Here is a 26,319-nt window from a genome sequence, read left to right on the forward strand (position 1 = left end):
TCTGTCCACAGAAATGCAGAAGCATAGTTTCCATCTTTATTTTTAACAAGGCTACTATAAAATGAAACAGAAAATTAGAATACTCCGAATATTTAGCTGGCAAAAATTTGTCCTCACCAAAGCAATAAAACTAAAATGCAACATGCCATACTGAATTCAATAGCTTCACCCAAGCATTTGGACTTATTGGAGAATACCTCGAATCAAAAGTTGAGGAACTATGAACAAAATGGACAAAAAACTTGACCAAATGAAATAATCTGATGAAACTCAGGGAAGAAATAGAAGAAAAAGTTAAATTGTACCAGAAACGTAAATGAACTAATAAGCTGGCCAACAGCTTCGCTATGAAAAACATAATAAAGGACATTAGAATAGAGTAATAAACAACTAGTAGAATTAAAATGAGCTAAAAGAAGAAATCAAAAGAACCAAAGATAAAATGATTGATTTGGAAGATAGCCAAAGAAGGAATAACATTTATATAATTGAAGTCCCCAAAAGCAAAAGCAGAACAGAATTAATATTTGTTAATTTAAAAAAAAAACTTTCTGGATGCAAAAAGACATGGATATACCTATTAAATGGTGCTCACTGGCACCATTTCAAATTTGCCCTTAATCATCAACTCAATGTCATTGTCTCATAAAGGTACTAAACAAAGCTAATCTTTAGGCCCATCAGGGGAAGTCATAAAATAACTTAAGGGAAGATAGGTAGACTGTCACGAGACATCTCAAAAACAAAAGAAAGCAAGGCAATGTGGAGGACCCTTTTCAAGATACTCCAAAGAAAGTGTAAACCAAAAATTTCCTCCAGCCAAGCTGCCCTTTATCCAGATTGCATGAGAAAGAGAGAGAGAGAGAGAGAGAACAAGTGGGCGAGGGACAGAGAGAGGCAGAGAGAGAGAAAGAATACCAAGCAGGCTCTAAACTGTCAGCACAGAGCCCAAGGTGGGACTCCCAACTCACGAATCACAAGATCATGACCTGAGCTGAAGTTGGATGCTTAACTGACTGAGCCACCCAGGTGACCCTAGGAAAACAATTTCAAACACATAACGAGCTCAGAGAATTCTGTATCCATAAGCCCTTTCTGAAGAATCTACTGGCAGATGAATTCCATTCAACCAAGAGATGGCCAAGGAAATTTTAGCAGAAGGAGTAATGGACAACATTTAGTAATTATAGATGGAAGACTGGAACAAAGAGGAAATGACACAATTGTATTTCTATTGTATATAGAAAACTTTAAAGGTTCCATCAATAACATTGTTAGGACTAATAAATGAATTCATAAAGTTGCAGGATACAAAATCAATATACAAAAATCTTTTGCATTTGTTTATACTTACAATGAATTATTAGAAAGAGAAATTTAAGAAAACAATCCCATCAAAAATAATAAAATACCAAGGAATATATTTAACCAAAGAGGTGAAATACTTGTATGTTGACAATGAGACATTAATGAAAGAAATTGAAGATGTAACTTAAGTGTAAAGGTATTCCATGCTCTTGAATTGGAAAAATTATTATTAAAATGTACTATGCAAAAGAGTATATAGATTCACTGCAATCCCTATCAAAACTTTGAAGCAATATATACATCCATCTTCTATGTGGAATCTGAAAACAAAAAAAAAAAACTCAATTCATAAAGAGAACAGATTGTTGAAGAAGTGGAGAAAATAGGTTTTTTAATAGAATAATAATTATTCATAATAACATGTTAGGATACATGTTAATCTTGTGCATTCTACATTTTGATAATGTAGAAATAATATGACTAGAAAAACACAGAATAAGTTCTCTAATTATTGTATAGGCATTAGATGGGGGTTAAGAATACCATTAAGATGAATAAATGATATAATGACTTCAGAAAACATGGCAATAAAGACATTTAAAACAGTACAAGTATGAAAGTAACCATCAGAACAAAAACCTTCGTATATGCCAAAACAAAAATTGAAAATAAAGTGAAACTTCATAAAGAGAAATTTTAATTTAAGTAGCCTAATTGAGATCAAATGTTGTAGTCTCACCAATAAATGTTAATGAGTATAATAGATCTATTAAAAGAAAAAGATGTTCAGTTGGGCTCTTAAAGGAAAGCCCACCTATATTCTGTGTACAAGGCATACACCTAAGACAAAATAATTCAAATAGGTAAACAAGAAAGAGGTAGACAAAAGTATACCAGGCAAATGGAAACAATAAGAAGGCAGGATTAATAAATGAATATCACACAAAGTATAATTCAAAGAACATAAAGGATTGGATTTTTTTTTAAGTAGTCTTCATGCCCAGTGCAGGGCCCAATGCTGGGCTTGAACTCACCATCCTGAGAGCAAGACCTGAGCTGAGATCAAGAGTCAGACGCTTAACACACTAAGTCACCCAGGTGTCCCCAATATAAAGAATTTTTTATTGTTAAAATACAGATTCACAATTTGTAACAATTATGAATATCTATACACCTAAAATAATAGCAGTCATCTCTATGAGGCTTATGAAATGTTCACGAAATGCAAGGAGACATTAAAAAAAAAAAAGCATGGTAGGGGCACCTGGGTGGCTCAGTCAGTTAAGTGTTGGACTTGATCTCAGCTCAGGTCATGATCTCAAGTTTTGTGAGTTCAAGCCCCACTTTGGGCTCTTTGCTGACAGTGTGGAGCCTGTTTGGGGTTCTCTCTCCCCTCTCACTTTGCCCCTACCCCTCTTGCATTCTCTCTCTCTCAAACTAAATAAACTTAAAAAAAAATGGTAATAAAATGACACCCGAGGACACAAAAAGATCAAGTTGACAAAAAAAAGTAAAGATATGGAAAATCAAAATGTCATGACCAAAAGGTATTTTATGGCATATTGAACTTTACACCCTGATATTGATGATGTTTATCTCAAGGTAGAAATAACAGTAAAAAAATGTGGTAACAAAGAAGATGTCAATAGACATAGTAAATAATACAAATAATACTATTGGCTTACATTGAAATAAAAGTAGAAATTATTAAATCTTAAAAATGAGGCACCTGGATGCCTCAGTCAAATGTCCAAAATTCTTGATTTTGGCTCAGGTCATGATCTCCAGGTGTCCCTACAGAGTCTACTTAGTATTCTCTCTCTCCTTTCTCTCTGCCAGCCTGCCCTCCCACCCTCCCTCTCCCCCCCTCTCTTCTCTCTCTCTTTCTCATAAATAAATAAGTAAATAAATAAATAAGTTTATTTTTGAAAGAGAGAGAGTGTGAGCAGAGGAGAGGCAGAGAGAGAGAGGGAGACATAGAATCCGAAGCAGGCTCTAGGCTCTGAGCTGTCAGCTCAGTGCAGGGCTTGAGCTCATGAACTACGAGACCATGACCTGAGCTGAAGTCAGATGCTTAACAACAGAGCCACCCAGGTGCCCCTAAATAAACATCTTAAAAAAAATTTTTTTTTAAAAATCCAAAAGGCTCTGGGACCTGTATACTTTAACTTTGTATTATAAGTAGGCATACAATATGAAATGACAATTTCTAAAAAAACTGTATTATTATAAAATTATATAAAACAGAAGAAAGTACAAGGGAAGAAATAATGATAAAAATAATGATAAAAGCAGAAATTCATGAGAAGGATGATAGGGAAATGGTAGATCTCACTAATCAATAAACACCAGGTAATTTCAAAACATTAACAAAATAAACCTATGGGATAACCAAGAAAGAGAGAACTCACAAATAGACAAAATAAGAAATGGAGAGAAAGGAATGTTCAAAATGTTAAAATATCTTCAGACTATTTTGCAGACCTCTCAGCAAATAAATATGAAAATGTGCACGAAGTAGTGAATTTCCTAGGGAGATACAGTTTATGAGATTGACCCAATTAAATAAATTAAACTTCGACAAATTGTGCTAGAATAAACTGAGAAAGTTCTCATAGAATTAATACATTAAAAAGTACTATGTCTAGGTGGGAATTACAGGGAAATCCTAGCAAACTTCAAAGAGCGGATGGTCCCAATGCTCTATGAATTATTCCAGAGCATTGAAAATAAAGGAAAACTTGATAATGTGTTTTATGAGGCAGATATAACGTTGATATGTAAACTTGATAATGACAGTTAAAAAGATACTTAGAAACCATTATCACCAATGAAGATATTTTTAAAAAGGTTTTATTTACTTATTTTTGAGACAGAGATTGTGAGCAGGAGAGGGGGGCAGAGAGAGGGGAACAGAGGATCTGAAGTGGGCTCTGTGCTAACAGCAGAGAGCCCGATGCGGGGCTCGAACTGATGAACTGTGAGATCATGACCTGAGCCTAAGGCAGATGTGTAACCAACTGAGCCACCCAGGTGCCCCATCACCAATGAATATTGATGTAAAAGTTCGTGGTAAAATATAGTGAGCAGAAGAATCCAGTGCTCTTAGAAGAAAAGGATACATTTTATTTTAGGAACGTGAGGCTCAAAATTTGAAAATCTGTTAATACCTAAATAATATGGCTTAGGGAAGAAAAATCAAAGGATTGACTCTACAGATACTGAAAAAGTATATTTAAAAATTCAACACCTATTCCTGACAAAATGCACTCAAGCAAATAGGAATTGATGGACACTTTTTCTTTAATGTGGCGAAATGTACCCTATTCCTGAGGGTAGCATCTATCTTAATGGGGAAACACTAGTGGTATTTCCAATAATATGAGAAACTAGTAGCAAAAGTATCTGGGAACTCTTTTTAGTGGTCTTATGAATTTTTTCTAAGTCTGAAATCATGTCAAAATACAAATATGGAGAATGAAGTTACTAATGCTTATTTTCTTTATCAGTACCTGGGACACATATTTTTAGCAATCTACCTGTCTTTCTTCCAAAAGTATATTTTTTAAGTGAAGTCTGAGGTAAAATACCTGTCTTTTTACCAATTCTGTTCCTTAAGATAAAGTGGAGGTCTAGGTAGGCCTTCTAGGAAAATTTCCAAAAAGGAGCAGGCTTGGCTGACATTACCTGCAGGCATTTTGCCCTTCTGGGATCTTCCTGGGGTGAGGTGACAGCCACATTGTATCCACAAGGAGGAAAATCTCAGGCGAAGATAAAGGAACAGAGATCTGGAAGGAGCTTGAGTCCCTGGTGAAGTCACTGGGTCCTTATATTAGCCACTGATGGCCAATTTCTGGATGTTTTGCATAATAGAAACAGTCCTCTTCCTTACCTGGGCCCTGTGAGTTGGGTTTAGTCTTTCTTGAAGTTGTGTGAATTTTATAGATTTTTTTTTTCATATAGGTATGACTTGTACTTAAATTTCACAAGATTCTTCAAATGAATGGGAAAATGAAAATAATTGAGAACCTCCACTCAAGACCCACAGATCCAGGATTAAATCCCAGACTACATCTGAAAGTATTGGTTCTAGAGAGTTCACACTGTTGAGAGCTGTTCCAATGCCTGGAGGAAAGCATAATGCATTCAGCTTAGATAAGGCTTTGATTTTCTGTTGTTTTATCAATTCAGCAGTTTGCTGAGAAGCTGCTTTGTGAAAAATACTGGAATATAAAAATGTGTCTCAGTTTTTAAGGACCTTCTCATCCTCCTCTAAGAAAGAAAAGCCACTCGAGACGTTAGGCTAAACATGTCCTTGAGCAATATAGACAGTATGAATCCTATATGAATTCAAACACATGAATTTGGTTAAGTGGAGAAGAAATCATGGAGGAGGTGTGGTATCTGAGCAAGTCTTGGCAGAAAGCTAAAACTTGGATCATTGAAAGGGATGGGTGGGAAGGCATTCTTGGCAAAATACATGCCATATACCAATGGGTAGAAAGTTATAAAAAAGTGACATTTAGGGACAGTAAGGCAGCCAGTTCTTTTGGAGTTGAATGTTTTTGACATTATACATTTTTCAACAGGATATAATCTGATCAAAGCAGAATTTTAGAGTTACCTAGTACGTAGGATGAAACGCAGGAAGCTTAGAATCAAACAGGATGATAAGTTTAGTACTCTTGATCATAGATGTGGGGGGGGGCATAAGAATGGGAAAGCCACATTCAAGAGCTATTTCTGGGGGAACAGTGTACATACTTTGGTAGCTTATCAGATTTAGGGTTGAATCATAAACTATCTCAAGGTTTCTCCTATAACTGCTTATAAACAACAGCAATACCATTGACAGAAACTGGTAATTGCAAATGGAGCTCTTTTCTTGGAGAGAGAGAAGGGAGAAGTGTAAGAGGATGGAGGTGAGGTTAATTTTGCAATGTTGCGATGTTGAGGGGCTGTGGAAACGTTCAACACTCACTTGGAGATACTGGTCTGGAGCTTGGCAGAAAGGTCAGGCCTGCTGATACAGACTTGGGTGTCATTTGAATGGGAGTCATAGTTAAAATGGTGTGGATGGCTAATCCATAACATGAAGTGGATGGATCTAGAACATGAAAAGGTTGGAGTGTGGATAGTGGACGTTTGAGAGCTAACTTTTGGGCAACACTATTTACAGAAAGAAAAGTAGGAGTAGCCAGTAAGAAAGACAGAAGTAGGAAAAGCCTCCTGTAATTGGGTGGTATGTTTCCTCCAGTCTTGGAAGATGGATACCTCACTAATTGGGGCATCTGCTAGGACCCCTGAAGTGAAAGTTTACATGTGCCCAAATCTGTATTTTATTATTTTAAAAAGTTAATTTATTTATTTTGAGAGACAGACAGAGAGAGAGAGAGAGAGAGAGAGCGAGCAGGGAGGGCCAGAGACAGGGATAGAGAGAACCCCAAGCAGGCTCTGCACTGTCAGCGCAGAGCTTGATGCAGGGCTTGAGCTAACTGAACTGTGAGATCATGACCTGAGCTGAGATCAAGAGTTGGGCGTTTCACCCACTGAGCCACCCAGGCGCCCCGTCTCTATTTTAGAATAATGCCGAACATAAACTTCAAGCTTCTCAAAAATCTCTTCAATCTTTTTTCTAGATGGGGTGAGAAGCACAGAAGCTGGAGTTTATGTTTGTAGGTTTTATTTTGCTTAGTGTTCATTAAAATCAGTATTCTTATATCAAATTTATTAGAATAAAGAGGATTTTGTGCCACGTATACTTTGAGACGTCTCTTTGGAATAACATGTATATCATGTTCATGTAAACATTACATGATGAGAGCAAAATTTTAAGAGTGACGCTATAGTAAGTTTACAGGTGAGTTAATTTAGCTTCTGTAACATAGCACTGGTCATTTCTGATGTATTTTCTGCCTTGTCCTTGCTCAGATACCAACCCTGAAACCGTCATGATTCCTTTGGATAAAAATCAACAGCGTAAAATGCTTCACTGTGTAGATTCATGGTGAAGGTAACACAGAAGTAGGGATTTTGGCATTTCAATGTACCCTTCTCCAACCAGTAGAACACATTCGGGAGATTTAGGGAATCAAAATGTGTGATATATTTTTTTCATTTAAGGCATAAAGGAATAGCAGTTATTATTTGCTTTATTTTTTATTTTTATTTTATAGAGAGAGTGCCAGCAGAGATGGGGGGAGGGGAGAGATGGGGAGAGAGAATCCCAAGCAGGCTCCATGCTCATTATAGAGCCTAGCACAGGGCTTGATCCCATAACCCTGAGATCGTGACCTGAGCTGAAATCAAGACCCTGATGCTTAACTGACTGAGCCACCCTGGTGCCCCAGGAATGGCTCTTTGTTACAAGCTTGACCTAAGTAAGTGTTTTTAACTTGCCAGCCTTTTGTTTTTTAATAAAATGTTTTTTAATGTTTACTTATTTTTGAGAGATAGAGACAGAGCGTGACCAGGGGAAGGGGCAGAGAGAGAGAGGGAGACAGAATCCGAGGCAGGCTCCAGGCTCTGAGCTGTCAGCACAGATCCTGACTCAGGGCTTGAAGTCACCAACAGTGAGTTTGTGACCTGAGCTGAAGTTGGATGCTTAACTGATGAGCCATCCAGGCGCCCCTGCCAGCATTTTGTTTTTAAAGAAACTGTTCTTAGTAGTTATTTAAGAAAGGTTAATAGAATAATGTTATGTGTCAGTTTCTATAATTGCATTTTGGTCAGTGGTCGCAACTTGAATAATTCTGCCTTTTGGAATCTGAAGTTTTGTTTTGGCCTAGTGATAACCAACTTCAACATGCATTTCATGGATGCTTAAACTGTTTATTTTCTGGCAGAATACAGATACTACTTACATATATACATAGATATATATATAATCAAACTTAATATTATTCATATCCTCTCTCTATATTTTGTTTACTTGTTCTCTGAATGATGAAGGATGAGATCTTTAAATCGTATGCTACAAATGACCAGCAACATGCAAAGATTCTTTTTTTGCCCATGCAATGTTATCTTAAGGATTAAACTAATCATGGGGGTGCCTGAGTGGCTCAGTTGGTTAAGTGTCCCACTTTGGCTCAGGTCATGATCTGTGGCTCGTAGGTTCTAGCCTTGTGTCAGACTCTGTGCTGGCTCGGAGCCTGGAGCCTGCTTCAGATTCTGTGTCTCCCTCTCTCTCTGTCCCTCTCCTGCTCACACTCTGTCTGTCTCTCTCTCAAAAATAAGTAAACATTAAAAAAAGTTTTAAATAAACTAATCGCGATCATTTAAAAGCCAGGGAATTTCATACCATGTACAGATTTTTTACTTCCTTTGAAAAACTAGAAAATCTGCCAAGCCTGCATCCTCATTGCCGTGCACAAATTTTGACTTAAGCTGAGAATTATCTGCTTTTTTAAGATGGTGCATGCACTTACCATTTCACAAGGACCTTCCGTGGCATGTGAGGCCTCTGATTGTGAAAACGAGTTGCTCTTTATCTTTGTTCTTGCTCTATCATATTGTGATGGAGAGAGGAAACTGGGGGAAAAATCAGCCACCAGAAGTGGTACATCCAAGAACAGACTGAGAAGGCGTTGTATTTCAGGAAAAAAAAGTCTGGGAGCATCTGTGGCTCAGGTCATGGTGCCAGGGTGGTGGGATAGGGCTTGTGTCATGCTCTGCACTGAGTGTGGAGCCTGCCTGAGATTATCTCTCTCTCCCCTGCTCTGTCCCTCTCCCCTTAAAAGTTTATTTGGAGAGAGAGAGAGCACGTGTGCATGTGTGCACTTTGGAGAGAGAGGGAGAGAGAATCCCAAGCAGGCTCTCTGTGGAGCCTACACAGGGCTCAGACTCATGAACCTTGAGATCATCACCTGAGCTGAAATTAAGAGTCCGATGCTTAACCTACTGGGCCACCTAGGTGACTCTCACATACAAATCTTTCTATAACATCCACTTTCCTTTCTCTTGGGTAGATACCAAGGCATGGAATGACTGGGTTGTATTGTAGGTGTAGATTTAACTGTTGAAGAAACTGTCAGGTTTCCAAAGTGGTTGTACAATTTTGCATTCTCATTAACAGTCTGAGTCCTATTTTCTCCATAGTCTTGCCAATATTCTTTATAATTTTAGCCAGTCTCTGATTATGTAGTGTTATCACTTTGTGGTCTTTCCTTCATTGACGACAATTGTTGTTGAGCATTCTTTTTGTTTTGTTTTGTTTTTAAGTTTTTTAATGTTTGTTTATTTTTGAGAGTGAGACAGAGTGTCACTCAGAGCTGGGGAGGGGCAGAGAAAGAGGGAGCTACAGAATCCAAAGTAGGCTGCAGGCTCTCAGCTGTCAGCCCAGAGCCTGACTTAGGGTTCAAACTTACAAACCATGAGATCATGATCTTCCTAAATTGGAAGTGCAACCAACTGAACCACCCAGGTGCCCCTTGAGTATCCTTTTCATGTGTATACTGGGAAATGTCTGTTCGAATCTTTTGCCCATTTTTGTTTTGCTTCCTACAAATGAGTTGCAAGACTTTGTATACAGAGACTGCAAGATTGTAAATAATGCTGCAATAAACATAAGGTTGCATATATCTTTTTGAATTAATGTTTTTTGTTTTCTTTGGGTAGATACCCAGTAGCAGAATTATTGGGTATTGTGGTATTTCAATTTTTAATTTTTTGAGGAAACTTCATACTATTTTTCATAGCGGTGGTACCACTTTTTATTCTCACCAACAGTGCATGGGAATTCCTTTTCCTCCACCTCCTTGTCAACACCTGCTATTTCTTATCTTTTTTGTTTTGGCCATTCTGCAGGTATAAGGCAATCTGTCATGGTGGTTTTGATTTGCATTTCTCTGATAATTTTTGGTGTTGAATATATTTTCATGTGTCTTTTGTTCCATCTGTATGTCATCTTTGGAAACATGTCTACTTAGGTTGTCTACCCATTTTTTTAATTGGACTGTTTTTTTTTTTTTTTTCTGGTGTTGAGTTGTAGAAGTTCTTTATGTATTTTGAATATTAACCCCTTATTGGTTTTATCACTTATAAATCTTTTCTCCCATTCAGTAGGTTGCCTTTTAGTTGTTTTGATGGCATTTGTTGTGCAAAAGCTCATTTTGGTATAGTTCCAATAGTTTATTTTTGCTTTTGTTTCCCTTGTCTCAGGAGACCTATATAGAAAAATGTTGCTATGGCTGATGTCAAAGAAATTACTGCATATGTTCTCTTCTAGGAATTTTTGGCTTCAGGTCTCCTAATTAGGTCTCTGATCCATTTGGAGTTTATTTTTGTGTATGGTGTAAGAAAGTGGTCCAGTTTCATTTTTTTGCATGTAGAGCTGTCCAGTTTTTCCAGTACCATTTATTGAAAAGATTGTCTTTTTCTCAGTGTATATGCTTGTTTCCTTTCATAGATTAATTGGCCACACAAGTATGGGTTTTTTTCTGGGCTCTAGTCTAGTCCATTGATCTGTGTCTATTTTTGTGTCCATATGATAATGTTTTGATTACTACAGCTTTATACTATAACATGAAATTTGGGATGATGATAACTCCAGCTTTGTTCTTTCTCAAGATTACTTTGGTTATTCAGGGTCTCTTGTGGTTCCATAAAAATTTTAGGCATATTTGTTCCAGTTCCATGAAAAATGGTGCTGGTATTTTGATAGGAATTGCATTAAATCTGTCAATTGCTTTGGGTAGTGTGGACATTTTAACAGTATTCCTCCAGTCTATGAGTGTGGAACATCTTTCCATTTGTTTGTTTGTGTCATCGTCACTTTCTTGCATCTGTGTTTTATAGCTTTTGGAGTACAGGTTTCTCACCTCCTTGTTTAAATTTATTCCTAGGTATTTTATTCTTCTGGGTTCAATAGTAATTGGAATTGTTTTTTTAATTTCTTTCTGCTATTTTGTTATTAGCATATAGAAACAGTGCTGATTTCTGGACATTAATTTTGTTTTTGTAACTTTCATGATGCCATTTATTACTTCTAGTAGTAATAGAATATTCACGGTTGGGGAGTGGTTGATGGATCTTCATGGTTTTCTATGTATAGTATCCTGTCATACATAAATAGTGACAGTTTAACTTTGTCCTGACCAATATTGATGCCTCATTTCTTTTTGTTGTCTGATTGCTGTGGCTAGGACTTCCAGTACTATGTTGAATAAAAGTGGTGAGATTGGACATCCTTGTCCTGTTCCTGATCCTAGAGGAAAAGTTCTCAGTTTTTTGCCACTGCGTATGTTACCTATGGGTTTTTCATATAAAGCCTTATTATATTGACATATGTTCTTGCATCCCAAAATAAATCCCACTTAAATGTGGTGAATGATCCTTTTAAAGTATTGTTGAATTCTGTTTTCTACTACTTGGTTGAGGGTTTTTGCATCTATGCTCACCAGAGATATTTGCCTGTAACTTTCTTTGTGGTGTCTTTGTCTGGTTTTGGTAATATGGGTCATTGAAGAAATCAAAGAAGAGATTAAGAAATATTTGGAAACAAATGAAAATGAAAACATAGTGGTGCAAAATCTTTGCAATGCAGAGAAGGCAGTTTTTAGAGGGAAATATATAGCGATACAAGCCTATCCCCAAGAAACAAGAAAAAGCTTAAATAATCTAACCTCACACCCAAAGATCTAGAAAAAGAAGAACAAAGCCCAAGCTGAGTGAAGGAAGGAAATAACAAAGATCAGAGCAGAAATAAATGACATGGAGACAAACAAAAAAATAGAAAAGATCAACAAAATCAAGGGCTGATTCTTTGAAAAGAAACAAAATTGATAAGCATTTAGCTAGCCTCAACAAGCAAAAAGAGAAAAGATTCAGATAAATTAAATTGGAAATGAAAGAGGAGGAATAACAAATGACACCACAGAAATACAAAGAGAATAAGAGAACACTATGAAAAATTATATGCCAACAAATTGGACAACCTAAAAAAATGCATAAATTCCTAGAAACATACAATTTTCTAAAATGGAATCAGGAATAAATAGAAAATCTGAACAGACTGATTACTAGTAATTAAATTGAATTGGTAATAAAAAAAAATGACAAAAAAATAAAAGTCCAGGACCAGATGGGTTCACAAGTGAATTCTACCAAACATTTAAAGAAAAGCTAATACCTATTCTTAAACTATTCCAAAAAATTAGAAGAGGAAAGAAAGCTTCCAAATACACCCCATTTAACTCCTTTTTTCCTTAATATAATCTGTACTTGAGGACATAGATTATTATTTTCCAATTATTTTACTATATATTTCAATTATTTTATGCAGATTTTGCGAATCTAACCATCTAAATAACTGTGTTCAATGCTGTTTATAATGTCACCTCCTCATATTTTCATTAAAAATTTTTCTCACTTCATGTAATTGGATATCTTGGGGTGTGTGTGTGTGTGTGTGAGGATAAATTAGTGTAAGGTTTTGGGTATTTGATTATATGAGAAATATTTAAAAAAATTTCTTAACATTTATTAATTTTTGAGAGACAGAGAGATACAGAGCATGAGTAGGGGAGGAGCAGAGAGAGAAGGATGCATAGAATCCGAAGCAGGCTCCAGACTCTGAGCTGTCAGCACAGAGCCTGACATGGAGCTCAAACCCATGAACTTTGAGATCATGATCTGAGCCACAGTTGGACGCTTAACTGACTGGGCCACCCAGGTGCCCCTGAGAAAGACTTTTTTTATTGCTTTCTCATATTTACTATAGCTAAAGATACATAGAATTGTTAGGTTTCACACTTCTCTTTAGATAATATTTATTGTCTTTTGTCTCTCATAGTGCATAAAAAACCAATTTCTTGAGAAATGTTCTTCCATCAAAATACTTTTTTTCATGCTTTCCTGCATTTGTTTCTTGGTGCTTGACATTTAGATATTATGTGTAGGTATATGTTTGTTAATTTTAATAAACAATATTATTTGGTTATTAAAATTACTAAAATTATTAAATGATAGAACTCTTCAAAATTATTGTTGTTCTTTTAGCTCAAACAAGTGTTCTAGCCTTTGATTCTTTGTTTTATTTCAGGTTTTTTTCCTGCTAATGTCACTTTTTTTTGGAAATTCCAACATAACTCCCCAAACTTTAAGAAACCTATTAGAGTTGGGGCACCTGCCTGGCTCAGTTGGTTCAGCATCCAACTCTTGGTTTTGGCTCAGGTTATGATCTCATGGTTTCGTGAATTTGAGCCCTGAGTCAGTCTCTTTGCTGGCAGTGTGGAGCCCACTTGGGATTCTCTCTCTCCCTCTCTCTCTCTGCACCTCCCCCACACATTACTTCCCTGTCTCTCTCGAAATAAATAAACTTAAAAAAAAAGAAATCTATCAGAGTTGGTATATTTTATTGTCTTTCCTTTAATACCTTCCTAAATTACACTTGAAATAGCAGAGTTGCTAATTTTATTACCTAGACAGAGCATATTGGTAAATACTATGATCAGTCATAATTACAGACATTTTAGAGGTTCAGAGTAGTAGCTCCCTCTCAAGATAGCAATTATAACTGAATTCTAGATGTTACCTAAGACTTTTTTTTTTTTTTTTTTGCAAGGAGAGGTTACAAGGTGGAATGATTTTTTTTCTGCAGCAAAAGAAGAGGATACATTTTCTTATCTGCAGATACCTTGTTTAATAATAGAAGAATGCATGGTCTTAGAGTAAGTGTTGAAATTCCATTGGCACTGGAGGAAAAGAGACCTCTGTGAGGAACTAAAAACTAACATGAAGCAAGAGAAGTTAAAATTAGAGTATTAACAAATGGAATAGGAGGCATGCAATGTCTTGCACCTGCACATTTAAAAAAATGCCAATAATTTCTAAGCTGATTTTTATCTCACTTCATTTGTATCTGCTATTTTTCTCTCATAATTTCAACTGTTATTTGGTCTACATGCTGAGAGGTTTGACGTTTGTCTTCCATATAACTGATGACATTTTCAGCAACCTAAAATATACTTTTTAATGCTTCCCCTGCTGATCTTTTAAAAAAATTATTTAAGTTCAAGTTAGTTAACATACAGTGCTGTAGTGGCTTCAGGAGTAGAATTTAGTGATCCCTCACTTGCATATAACACCCAGTGCTCATCCCACCAAGTGCCCTCCTTAATGCCCATCACCCATCTAGCCCATCCCCTGCCCACCACCCCTCCAGCGACCCTGAGTTTAAGAGTCTCTTATGGTTTGCCTCCCTCTCTGTTTTTATCTTATTTTTCTTTCCCTTCCCCTGTGTTCATCTGTTGTGTTTCTTAAATGCCACACAGAAGTGAAATCATAGGATATTTGTCTTTGTGTGACTAACTTATTTTGCTTAGCATAATACCCACCAGTTCCATCCACTTTGTTGTACAGGGCAAGATTTCATTCTTTTTGATTCCCTACTGATCTATTTTTTTCTAAGTTTATTTATTTTCTAGAGAGAGAAAATGGGAGCAGGGGAGGAGCAGAGAGAGAGGGAAAGAGAGAATCCCAAGCAGGCCTCATGCTCTCAGCTCAAAGCCTGGCATGGGGGTCAAGCCCATGAACCGGGAGATCATAACCTGAGCCAAAATCAGGAGTCAGATGCTTACCCAGCTGAGCCACTCAGGCACCCCTATCCCCTGATGATCTTAATTCTAATGTTGTATTTAAATTTTACAGTCCTTTGTAATCCTAGCCAACTTCCTTTTTTCATTTTTCCTCTATGTTGGTTCTAGTGAGCTTTTTTGTAATGTTAAGTTCTCCCAAAATGTGTTTATCTTCTTCTCTGGTGTATATTTTCTGAAAAAAAATTTTTTTCCCTCTCTTTGAGTGTTGTGTCCTCATCTGTCCTTAACCTCATGTTGATTGTTTCCAAAAAGGGATAGGCCTATACAGAGGTAGTGTTTGTTAAGAGGCTAAATGCTTAGTTTTCCCTTATCCCTTGTGCCTTGTCCTGTGAAGAAACAAAGTCCATCTAACATGTTACCCGAAGGGACAGATAGATGTTCCAAGCTCCAAGCCAAATGCTTGGTAATTTTCTGCATGTGATTTGGCTGGACTGAGAGGGATCTTCTTTTCTTCCTGTTTCCTAATTGTCTTCTGCTACCAGAGTATTCACAAAAGAACATGGTTGATTGTTCTCTACTTGTCCACACCAGTACCCTCCAGCCTGCCAGAAAACAATGCTCTTGGATCTCTTATTTCTGCCCCTTCTTATTACCAAGCTCTTACTCAAGGTGTGGGGTTTTTCCTGCTTTCCTCCACAGCCAGTGTTCATTCTATATATTCATCCAGTAGGTGCATTAAAAGAGGTACTGATGCGGGGCGCCTGGGTGGCGCAGTCGGTTAAGCGTCCGACTTCAGCCAGGTCACGATCTCGCGGTCCGTGAGTTCGAGCCCCGCGTCGGGCTCTGGTCTGATGGCTCGGAGCCTGGAGCCTGTTTCCGATTCTGTGTCTCCCTCTCTCTCTGCCCCTCCCCCGTTCATGCTCTGTCTCTCTCTGTCCCAAAAATAAATAAAAAACATTGAAAAAAAAAATTAAAAAAAAAAAAAAAAGGTACTGATGAAGTTAGTAGGGACAAGACCTGCCTTTGACTCAAGCTGATGTGAGTAGTTGTTAGGAAACACCTTATTTTAGTTCAGAGAAATGCTCTGTCTCTGCAGCAAGGATCGCCAGTGCTGTTGGGTGGAAAATTTCCATGGTGTCTTTTTCAGGCTCTTCTGTTTCAGACGTGTTTTCTCCCTTTGCTGAGAATTCCTCCAGGTGTATTGCAAGCAGGTGTTCACTATTACCTGTGTTGCTTTACTCTGCATCTCTTAGGCTTCTCTGAAGTTAAATATAGGGATGAAGAAAGGAAAAACAGATTCCTTTTATTGCCTTTTCAGTCAAGAAGTCTCACATTTCCCGAATTTTCAGGCATGGTGTCAGGAAGTTATTGGTTCACCGGTAACTGTGTTCCTCTGCTTTGGGTTGAAGCCACAGCACAGGTCCATGCATTGAACCAGAACCGAGTAAAGCCTGCAGAAAACAGATGAAGGCTGCAGGCATCTTTTTCCGGACTTGGTCCCATGACACAGCATGACACATGTCACACGTGGGAGATCTAACAAAAATTCATCAAACTCTCCTGTAGGTGGTGGTTCAAAGCAATTAGATTTAGATTGTTTTTTTAGAGAAATAGGCATTAAAGGGAGAGTTTTCGTTTCTTGCTGAAAGTAATAAGGGGGAATAAAAGGGTGGGACAATTGTCTTGGAATCAGAAATGGACCTTAATGATATACAAAGTATTAAAGTATAGCATGTTAAAAAAAATAAAACAAAAAACAAAACAAACAACAAAAAAACCCTTGACTGCTAGGATTTGAAGAAATAAATGCTATTAACTCTTGTTAATCCACACAAGATGTATTCTAAAGGTGCCAGAACGCTGGAAACTGTTAGCATTGCCAGATGCTATGTGGCACCATTTAGAATGTATAACAGGAGTCACATTTAGCCGCCTTGCAAATGTCTCCAGTGAGTCTGATCTTTCTGTCCACACCAACACCCCTCATTATCTGGTTCCATGATGTTGTGGGTCTCTTCTCTAGCCTTCATTTGTCCAGAATCAGGATCAAAAGTAGTTGGTGGAAAAGAAGGAAAAGAGTTGAGCAAAAGTGAAAAGTGTCTCCTTTTAGTAAGGCAGTGATAATACTGAGACTACTTAATGCCACAAGAGCAGTTTATCCAGTGTCATGCAAGTACATGCAAATAGTAACCTGACCTCTGTAGGGGCCCTCAGGAGAGTTGTGGCAAATCCCAGGCAAGGCGACATTTTTTGTGACTACACTTAGCAAACACATGCTGTAGTTTTCCAGAAATGAATAGGGTTAGCTGGGGCTGTAAAGGATCTGTCAGGTCACTGGGTCCTGTTATTTTACAATCGAGGAAACAGAAGCCATGGCAGGTGGAGTGACTTCTCCAAATCAAATGTGAGTTTGAGGACCCATTTGGGGCCTGAATCCAAGTCAACTGGGTTCTAGTCCAGCACCCCCCCCCATTTTTCCATGCTTTGCTTCTGCCAGGAAAAGTCCCATCAGGAAAGGCAACAAAAATTTACCTTGAGCATTAAAAAGTCCTACATTGCGTGGGAAAGTTAAATGCGCAGTCAAGGGAAAGACCATTCCCTCTTCGGGTTTAGAAACAGAAATGGAGAGGAGACAAAAGGGAGAAATTTTGTTCTTATCTTACTTTTCAAATCTCTTTTCTTTAATAGAAAAGTCCAGGAAATTTTTTTAGGCAGAGAGCTTCACTCTACACCTACTGTAGTGTCCTATATCCCCCACTTTTTTTTTATTTTTAAAAGGTTTTGTTTTTAAGTAATCTGCACACCCAGTGTGAGATTTGAACTCACACCTCCAAGATCAAGAGTTGTAAGCTCTACCGTCTGAGCCAGCGAGGTGCCCTACCCCCCCCCCCCTTTTTAAAGAGCAACATTCCAGGGTGCCTGGGTGGCTCAGTCAGTTACGTGTCGTGTCTGACTTGGGCTCAGGTCATGATCTCATGGTTCCTGCATTTGAGCGCTCCATCTGTGCTGACAGCTCGGATCCTGGCACTTGCTTCGGATTCTGTGTCTTCCTCTCTCTCTGCACCTCCCTGGTTTGTGCTCTGTCTCTCAAAAATGAATAAACATTAAAAAAAAATTAAAGATGGGGCGCCTGGGTGGCTTGGTTGGTTAAGCGTCCGACTTCGGCTCAGGTCATGATCTCACGGTCCGTGAGTTCGAGCCCCGCATCGGGCTCTGTGCTGACAGCTCAGAGCCTGGAGCCTGTTTCAGATTCTGTGTCTCCCTCTCTCTGCTCCTCCCTGTTCATGCTCTGTCTCTCTCTGTCACAAAAATAAATAATGTTAAAAAAAAAAAAAGATTTTAATAAAAAAAAATAATTAAAGAGCAACGGTCCAATCCTTGGTATGGCCAATGTCAATTTCTGTTTTAAATTCTCCAGCAATTGCAACTTTTGAGTACATCTCCTATCTCTTACCTTATCATATGTAGTTTTGTAGCACTGATTAAAATCACTTTGGGAATGTGACAGGAATAAATGCACTGATTTAAAATCCCTATTTCCTTATTTGGATTTCATTAATATTGTTGTTGTTCTCTTCTCTCGATTACATCACTAGTTAGCATCACGAGTGAGTTTGAAATGTTCCCATAAACTCTTGGTTTCATCAAGCCGCTAACCTTGGTATAAATATCTTAACTTATTATTTTCCTAATTAAAAACAAAGCAGCATATACAGAGGTAAGTTCTGGGGTGTCTGGGTGGCTCAGTCGGTTAAACATCCAACTTTGGCTCAGGTCATGATCTCACACTTCGTGGGTTTGAGCCCCTGGTCCGGCTCTGTGCTGACACCTCAGAGCCTGGAGCCTGCTTTGGATTCTGTGTTTCCTTCTCTCTCTGCCCCTCCCCTGCTCACACTCTCTCTCAAAAATGAATCAACATTTAAAAAAAATAAGGAGGTGAGTTCTGCCTTAGTTTAATTGATGAGAAAACAAAATATATCTTCTACTTCTCAAGGAAGGAGAGAGACCTACTTCAGACACTGTAATTTGCCTTTGAATTCATTATTTGCATAATTGAGAAGAATTCCAAATGTAGATGGTCTATCCCAGGACCTTTCTCCTCTCCCTAAATGGACTTTGGAGTCTAAGACTCAGCCACATGGGCTAAAATGCCAGAGTCTCACAGGAAGTGCTAAGCTTGAAGCATGTGTTGAGATGAAATTCAAGTTCAAAATGGGAGGAATCCCAATCTGTTGTTGGGCTTTAGTGTGTCAGGAGAATTTACTTGAAGGGAGAAAGGTATTTTAGCTTACTTAGGTTATTGTCCTGTAAGCTAAGAGACCCTGGGTTCCGGTTGTGTGAGCTCTGGCAAGTTGATGAACCTCTCCTGCTATGATTTTTATCTGACAAATGAGTTAGCAGTGCTGTTCTATCTCCTTTATGAGGAAAAATGAGGTATTTGTGAAAGTGCTTTAAAAAAATAAAATGGCTTTGTGGAGTGGTATTCATTAATTTGTGTTCTTGGAGTCATTCCCTTTGTCAAAGAGAGTTGACTCCTCTTCTCAGAGAACAATTCCTAATAGGTTTTCTTTCACCATCATCTTTCTGACCCTTTTCTTCCTTGAGATGTGGGTTTTATAGTATTGGCTAATTGGACATGGTTGATAGAACTGAGGTGCAGATGTTCTGAGCTTACCATCACATGACTTCTCAAACTGTTCCAACACTTGGAGGGAAAAGAACCTGGATCATTCTGTTTGCAAACTCAACATCCAAGAAGGCTTGAATATAATCTGTGAATTTTTGCTCTTAATGAAATTAGACACAAGCTCTCAGCCAATGGAATACATAACTGGGTTCCAGATGCTTTTCCACATGGGAATTCTCAGAAGTATTCCCTACTGTTCCGATGTGTGTGTAGGAGTACCTTATTTAGCATTGTTGTGGAAGCCTGTGGTGAGAGGTGGATACAGGGCAACTTTGATAAATGGAGATACCCCCTTCTCCTAGAGAGGAATGGAATATTGAGAGTACAGATAGGGAGGGGATGTAGGGAGAAGAGGGCTTATTGATGTCTAGTTGGAGAGTGGGCAGAAGGAACCCATACTCATCAGTCAAGGCAAGAATAAAGAAAGTGACTTTGTCCTTAGTGTAGGGGGGAAGGTAGGTGGCATTCTTTCAAAGCTAAATATTTTAGGGTGCTGGATTTTTCTTTATGGAACTTGACCCATGAAATCCAAATGAGATGGTGTGAGGCCTCTAACCCACCCTCAAAGGAAATGCCATGAGAGAAATGAATTGCATGTTATATGTGTCTGCTATGACTTCTCTTATACCTCGAAGGACATTAGAACTCCAAATGACAGGTTGAGTTTCTTTGGAAAGGCTGATAGAAACAGAGGAAATTAAAATGCAAGTTAAAGGCTCATATTTTTTCAAGTTCTTGAATATCTGGAGCCAAAATTAATTGGCGGGGGCCGGGGGTGGGGGAGGAGGTAAGATTTAATTATTCCAGTGGTGGTGAATGTATGCAGTCACATCATGCGCTCAGGTGACATAGCAACCTGGGAAGGCTCAGCATGAAGGAACAAATTGAAGAGAAGCCTCTTCTGCTTTCCAGGGAAAACAGTACACTTAAATTAACTTCTGATTCTCTCCTTTTTTAAAAAAATCAGCTTTTGAGGACCAACCCTACCTCACTCAGCCTTCATTTCAGTGGCTGGTAATCACCAATCTCTTTTTTCCCCTCTGACTTGCCATCTAGTAGGGTTTCCAATCATTCTTATACAAGGTCTCTGTGAGCTGAGTGCAGGATCTTCCCACATAAGCATGGGGATTACAATTGCCAGGTTTGGGTTTGCCAACTTAAGTGGTGACTGGTGTTGCCTCCTTTTATTTTGTCAGCAACGTGAACTCCTGCAGACTGCAAATACAGTATGTCTTCAGGAAATCTGTATGTTGTAATGGGAAAGAACACTGAACTAACAGTGAGGGACCAGACTGTTGCCCTCCGTTCTTACATATGCATTCTTACCTACATAATCTCTTTGAGAAATGATAATGATAATAGATGGGAATGATAAGGATAATAATAGATGATCTTAGCACCTATATGGATTAATGTGCTTAATCCTCACAACTCCGTGATGTAGGTACTATCATTATCTCTGTGTTACAGATGAGGAAACTAAGGCACAGACCATAATGACTTATCCTCAGGCTCACTCAGCTGGGACATGGCTGAGTGGGGTCAAGCTGAAGGAGGCATTGAGACTGTCTCAGTCACCAAGATCTATCTAGACCAGTCACTGGGAGGGTATCATGAAGGAGTTCTTCATGCATGAGTGGTATTTGTTGTCATGGGTTGCCTTGTGTCTGATTTAGCCTCCCCTTGAGTTTTGGGTTTGTAGGGATGATCCCTTCTTCAAACAAAGTCTGCCCATTATACCTGATGGAGAGTGCTATTGTGTTTTCTTCCCAAATTTAACGTTTAACATAGGTTAAGCCACCAAAGTTACCTTCGCTGAATTCCCTTTAGTGTGACATTCATAACATCTTTGCTTTGAGGTCTAGCCCTGTAGTTTTTATTTATACCAAACTGCTTATACTTAAATTATACAATCTGATACATTTAGATATATGCATATACCCATGGAACTATCACTGTAATCCTAGATAATGAAAATACCGTATCCCCACAGAATTGTCACATACCCTTGAAACCCAGTATCTAACTCCATCCCTGAGCAACATTGATCTGCTTTCTGTCTCTAAATTGGATCCTGGATTCTGGAGTATTTTACAAATGGAATGGTACTATATGAATTCTTTTCTCTGGCTTCTTTTGCCCATACCCAACAGGATTATTTGAGATTCACCCATGCTGTTTTGTGTAATAGTTCTTTTCTGTTGTATGAATATATCACAGTTGGTGTATCCATTCACTTGCTAATGGACATAGTCATTGTTCACTGGTGTGTGTGTGTGTGTGTGTGTGTGTTTTGCTATTAGAAATAAAACTGCTGTGAGTACTCATGAACAAGACTTTTCAGTTTTACTGAGGCAAAATAGACAAAATTGTAATATATTTAAAGTATACAATGTGATGATATGATATATGCATACCTTTTGAAAGGATTCCAATAATCAAGTTACTAACATATCCATCACCTCTCAGAGTTACCTTTTTGTTTTCTTTGTAAAAACACTTAAGATCTACTTAGGAAATTTAAAGTATACAATACAGTATTACCACTCTAGTCACCATGCTATACATTAGGTCCTCAGATCTTGTTCATTTTATAACTGAAAGTTTAAACCATTTTATCAACCTCTCCCCATTTCCCCCACCCCCAGCCCCTGCCAACCACCATTCTCCTCTGTTTATATAAGTTCAACTTTTTTTTTAATTCCATACATAAGAGATATCATGCAGTATTTGTCTTTCTCTGTCTGATTTCTTTCATTTATCATAATGCCTTCCAGTTTCATCCATGTTGTCACAAATGACAGGAATTCCTTCTCTTTTAAGGCTGAACAATATTTCATCATACACATAGACTACATTTCCCATTCATCTGTTGATAGCCCCTTTGTTGCTTCCATATCTTGGCTACTGCAACTAACATTGCAATGAACAGGGGAGTATAGATATTTCTTTGAGATGGTGATTTCATTTCCTTTGATTATATGTTCAGAAGTGGGACTGCTAGATCATATGGTAGTTATATTTTTAAATTTTTGATGAACCTCCATCCTGTTTTCCATGGTGGCTGAATCAGTTTATATTCCCACCCACAGTATACATGGGTTCTCTTTCCTCCATTACCTTACCAGCATTTGGTATCCCTTGTCTTGTTGTTAATAGACATCTTAACTGGTGTGAGGTTAATGGTTTTACATTTCCCTGATGATTTGTGCTATTAAACACATTTTTATATACCTATTAGTCATCTATCTATATATATCTATATCTATATATATATATATTTTTTTTTTTGAAAAATACCTAGTGAGTTCCTTTGCTCATTTTTAATTGGGTTGTTTGTGGGGTTTTGTTTTGTTTTGTTTTACTGTTGAGTTGTAGGAGTTCCTTATCTATTTTAGATACTAACCCCTTACCAGATATATAGCTTGAAAATATTTCTCCCATTCTGTAGGTTACATTTTTATTTTGTTGATTGTTTCCTTTACTATGCAGAAACTTTTTAGTTTGATGTAATCCCTCTTGGTTTTGCTTTTATTGCCTTTGCTTTTGTGTCAAATCCAAAAAACTATTGCCAAGTTCAATGTCAAGGAGCTTCCTTCCTGTGTTTTCTTCTGGGAGTTTTAGGTTCCAGGCTTTACATTTATTCTTCAGTCTATTGTGAGTTGAGTTTTGTCTTTAGTGTGAGATAGGTGTCTAATTTTGTTCTTTTGAATATGTGGCTGTCCAGTGTGCCTAGCACTGTTTATTGAAGAGACTATCTTTTCTTCATTGTGTATTCTTGGGCACCTTTGTCATTAATTAATTGACCATATATGTATAAATTTATTTCTGAGCTCTCCTGTTGATCTCTGTGTCTGCTTTTATGCCACTAACATATTGCTTTGATTATTATTGCTTTGTAATGTAGTTTGAAATTAGGCAGTGTGATGCTTCCAGTTCTGCTCTTTGTACTTATGCTTCCTTAAGCTATTCATAGTCTTATGTGGTCTGTAAGAATTTTAGCGTTGTTTTTTCTCTTTCTGTGAAAAATGCTAATTGAATTTTGATAGAGATTGCATTGAATTTTTATTTTATTTTATTATTTTTTTTGAATTTTTTAAAATGTTTATTTATTATTGAGAGAGAGAGAAAGAGAGAGAGCATGAGCAGGGGAGGGGCAGAGAGAGGGAGACACAGAATCCAAAGCAGGCTCCAGGCCTGAGCTGTCAGCACAGAGTCGGACAGGGCTCAATCTCACAAACCGTGAGATCATGACCTGAGCTGAAGTTGGACACCCAACCAACTGAGCCACTCAGGTGCCCCTGCATTGAAGTTTTAGATTGCTTTGGGTAGTATGGACATTTTCCCAGTGTCATTCTAATCCACAGATATAATATCTTTTCATTTATTGGTGTTTTCTTCCATTTCTTCCATTAGTATCTTTAAAAAAAAATTTTTAATGTTTATTTTTGAGAAAGAGAGAGCATGTGAGAGAGAGTGGAGGAAGCACAGAGAGAGAGGGAGACACAGAATCAGAAGCAGGCTCCAGGCTCTGAGCTGTTAGCACAGAGCCCAACATGGGGTTGGAACCCATGAACTGTGAGATCATGATCTGAGCTGAATTTGGATGCTTAACCAAGGGAACCACCCAAGCGCCCCTCTTTCATCAGTATCTTATAGGATCAGTGTACAGATATTTCACTTCCTTGGTTAAATTGATTCCTAAATATTTTCTTTTTGATGCTATTATAAGTGGTTTTGTTAATTTCTTTTTCAGATAGTTATTAGTGTATAAAAAGACAATTGATTTTTGCATGTTGATTTTATATCCTGCAACTTTACTGAATTAATTTATCAGTTCTAACCATTTTTGGTGGAGAATTTAGTTTTTCTCTCCATAGATGATTCATCTGCAAATGGAGACAGTTTTACTTCTTGATTTCTGATTTCAATGCCTACATTTTCTTTTTCTTGCCTAATTACTTTGGATAGGACTTCCAGTGCTGTGTTGAAAACAAGAGGCAAGAGTGGGCACTCTGGTCATTTTGCTGATCTCAATGGAAAAGGTTTCAGCTTTTCACCATTAAGTATGATGTTAGTTATGGGCATGTGTGACTTTGATTATGTTGAGGTATATCCCTTCTATACCTAACACGTTGTAAGTTTTTATCATGAAATGATGTTACATTTGGTCACATGCTTTCTCTGCCTCTTTTGAGATAATCATACAGTTTTATATCCTTCATTCTGTTAGAGTGGTGTATCACAGTTACTGATTTGTGTATGTTGAACCATCTCTGCATTCAAGGAATAAATTTCACTTGATCATGTTATATTATCTTTTTGCTGTCCCATTTAATGATCCACTTATGGTCCCACTTTTCCTGGAGTCTCTGAACAAAGATAATTCATAGAAATATTTCCAGGCACAGACTGTTTTATTTCTTTCATTATCCTTTGGGCTTATAATAATTTCAGAGAGGTTTTTTTCCAAGAGGTTTCACTATATAGTGACATCACCTATATTGTTTTCTCTAATCTACAGACCACATGTGATCTCAATGTCTAAAATCAATGAAATTGAAAGAAATTCTAAAACTTCTTTAGGTCTTACAGTTAGAACAAGAGTAATGGAAAGGCGGGGGGGGGGGAGAGAAGACATGCTTATTGAACAGAAGAAAGTAATTTCTCAGAAACCCTGCTGTTTTATCATGGTTTGCTTTCAAAAAGAATGCATAAGTATGTAGAGGTAGAGCCAAGGAGAAGGAGCTGAGCAGGGGTGGCTAGGGAGATAGGGCAGGAGCCAGGAGAGTTGTCTTCATGGATGCCCAGAGAAGATGATTCATGGAGGAAAGAATGGGGAAAGGTAAAAGACTGTAGAGATTTGAGTGAACAGAAGACAGAAATGATTGTGGGGTTTGCTACATAGACGCAATTAGTAGTGTTGTGGTGTCTCAGGTGCCATGGTGAAGGGAAAAAGCATGACTGGGAAGAACTGGATAAAGAATGAGGGAGGAGGGGGTGAAGACATAACTACTGGCAGTTCTTTGAAGAAGCTTCACAGCAAATGAGAGCACTGAGTGCCTACAATAGCCAGTAGTTGCCCTGTTCCCTAGTTACCTTGCTCTACTAGGAGTCACATCAACTGTAGTCTCAAAAATTAGATTAGTGTCCCTGTCTCCAATGGAATGGAAGAAATGAGAAGAGGTTTGAAAGATTTTCTAGTTCTACTGACTCCTAGAGATAATAGGAAATATTAAAGTTTGTAAATACACCTTGCCCAATTAAATCCAATTTCTTGCAGATAGCACCTAATAGTATAGTTGTAGCACGTGAGAAAAAATATAACAGTTTTCTGTTTTCTTTTTGATTTTTTTAATGTTTATTTATTTTTGAGAGAGAGGGAGACACAGAACTTGAGCAGGGAGGAAGGGGCAGAGAGAGAGAGGGAGACACTGAATTTGAGCTGTTAGAACAGAGCCCAAAGTGGGACTTAACCTTGTGAATTGCAAGATCATGATCTGAGCCAAAATTGGATGCTTAACTGACTGAGCCACCCAGGCACCCCCATAACAGAGTTTTCTTATTCTAATGCTTAACTTTACTAAATAATTATTTTGATTTTGTTTTAAAATAAAAGCAGGTGTTTTTTTTGTTTGTTTGTTTTGTTTTTAAGAAACACATTATCCACTGGAACAAAATTATCATGCTGTAGGCTTATGGAATAATTTGTCATTTTCATTATGTAAGCAGTTTGTTGCCAAACGAAAATCCCTCCTTTTGTCAAAAGAGAGCATTTCAGAGCCA

Source organism: Puma concolor, chromosome A1 (assembly GCF_028749965.1).
Source record: "Puma concolor isolate L17-30 chromosome A1, mPumCon1.1.hap2, whole genome shotgun sequence".
In the NCBI taxonomy this organism is placed as follows: domain Eukaryota; kingdom Metazoa; phylum Chordata; class Mammalia; order Carnivora; family Felidae; genus Puma; species Puma concolor.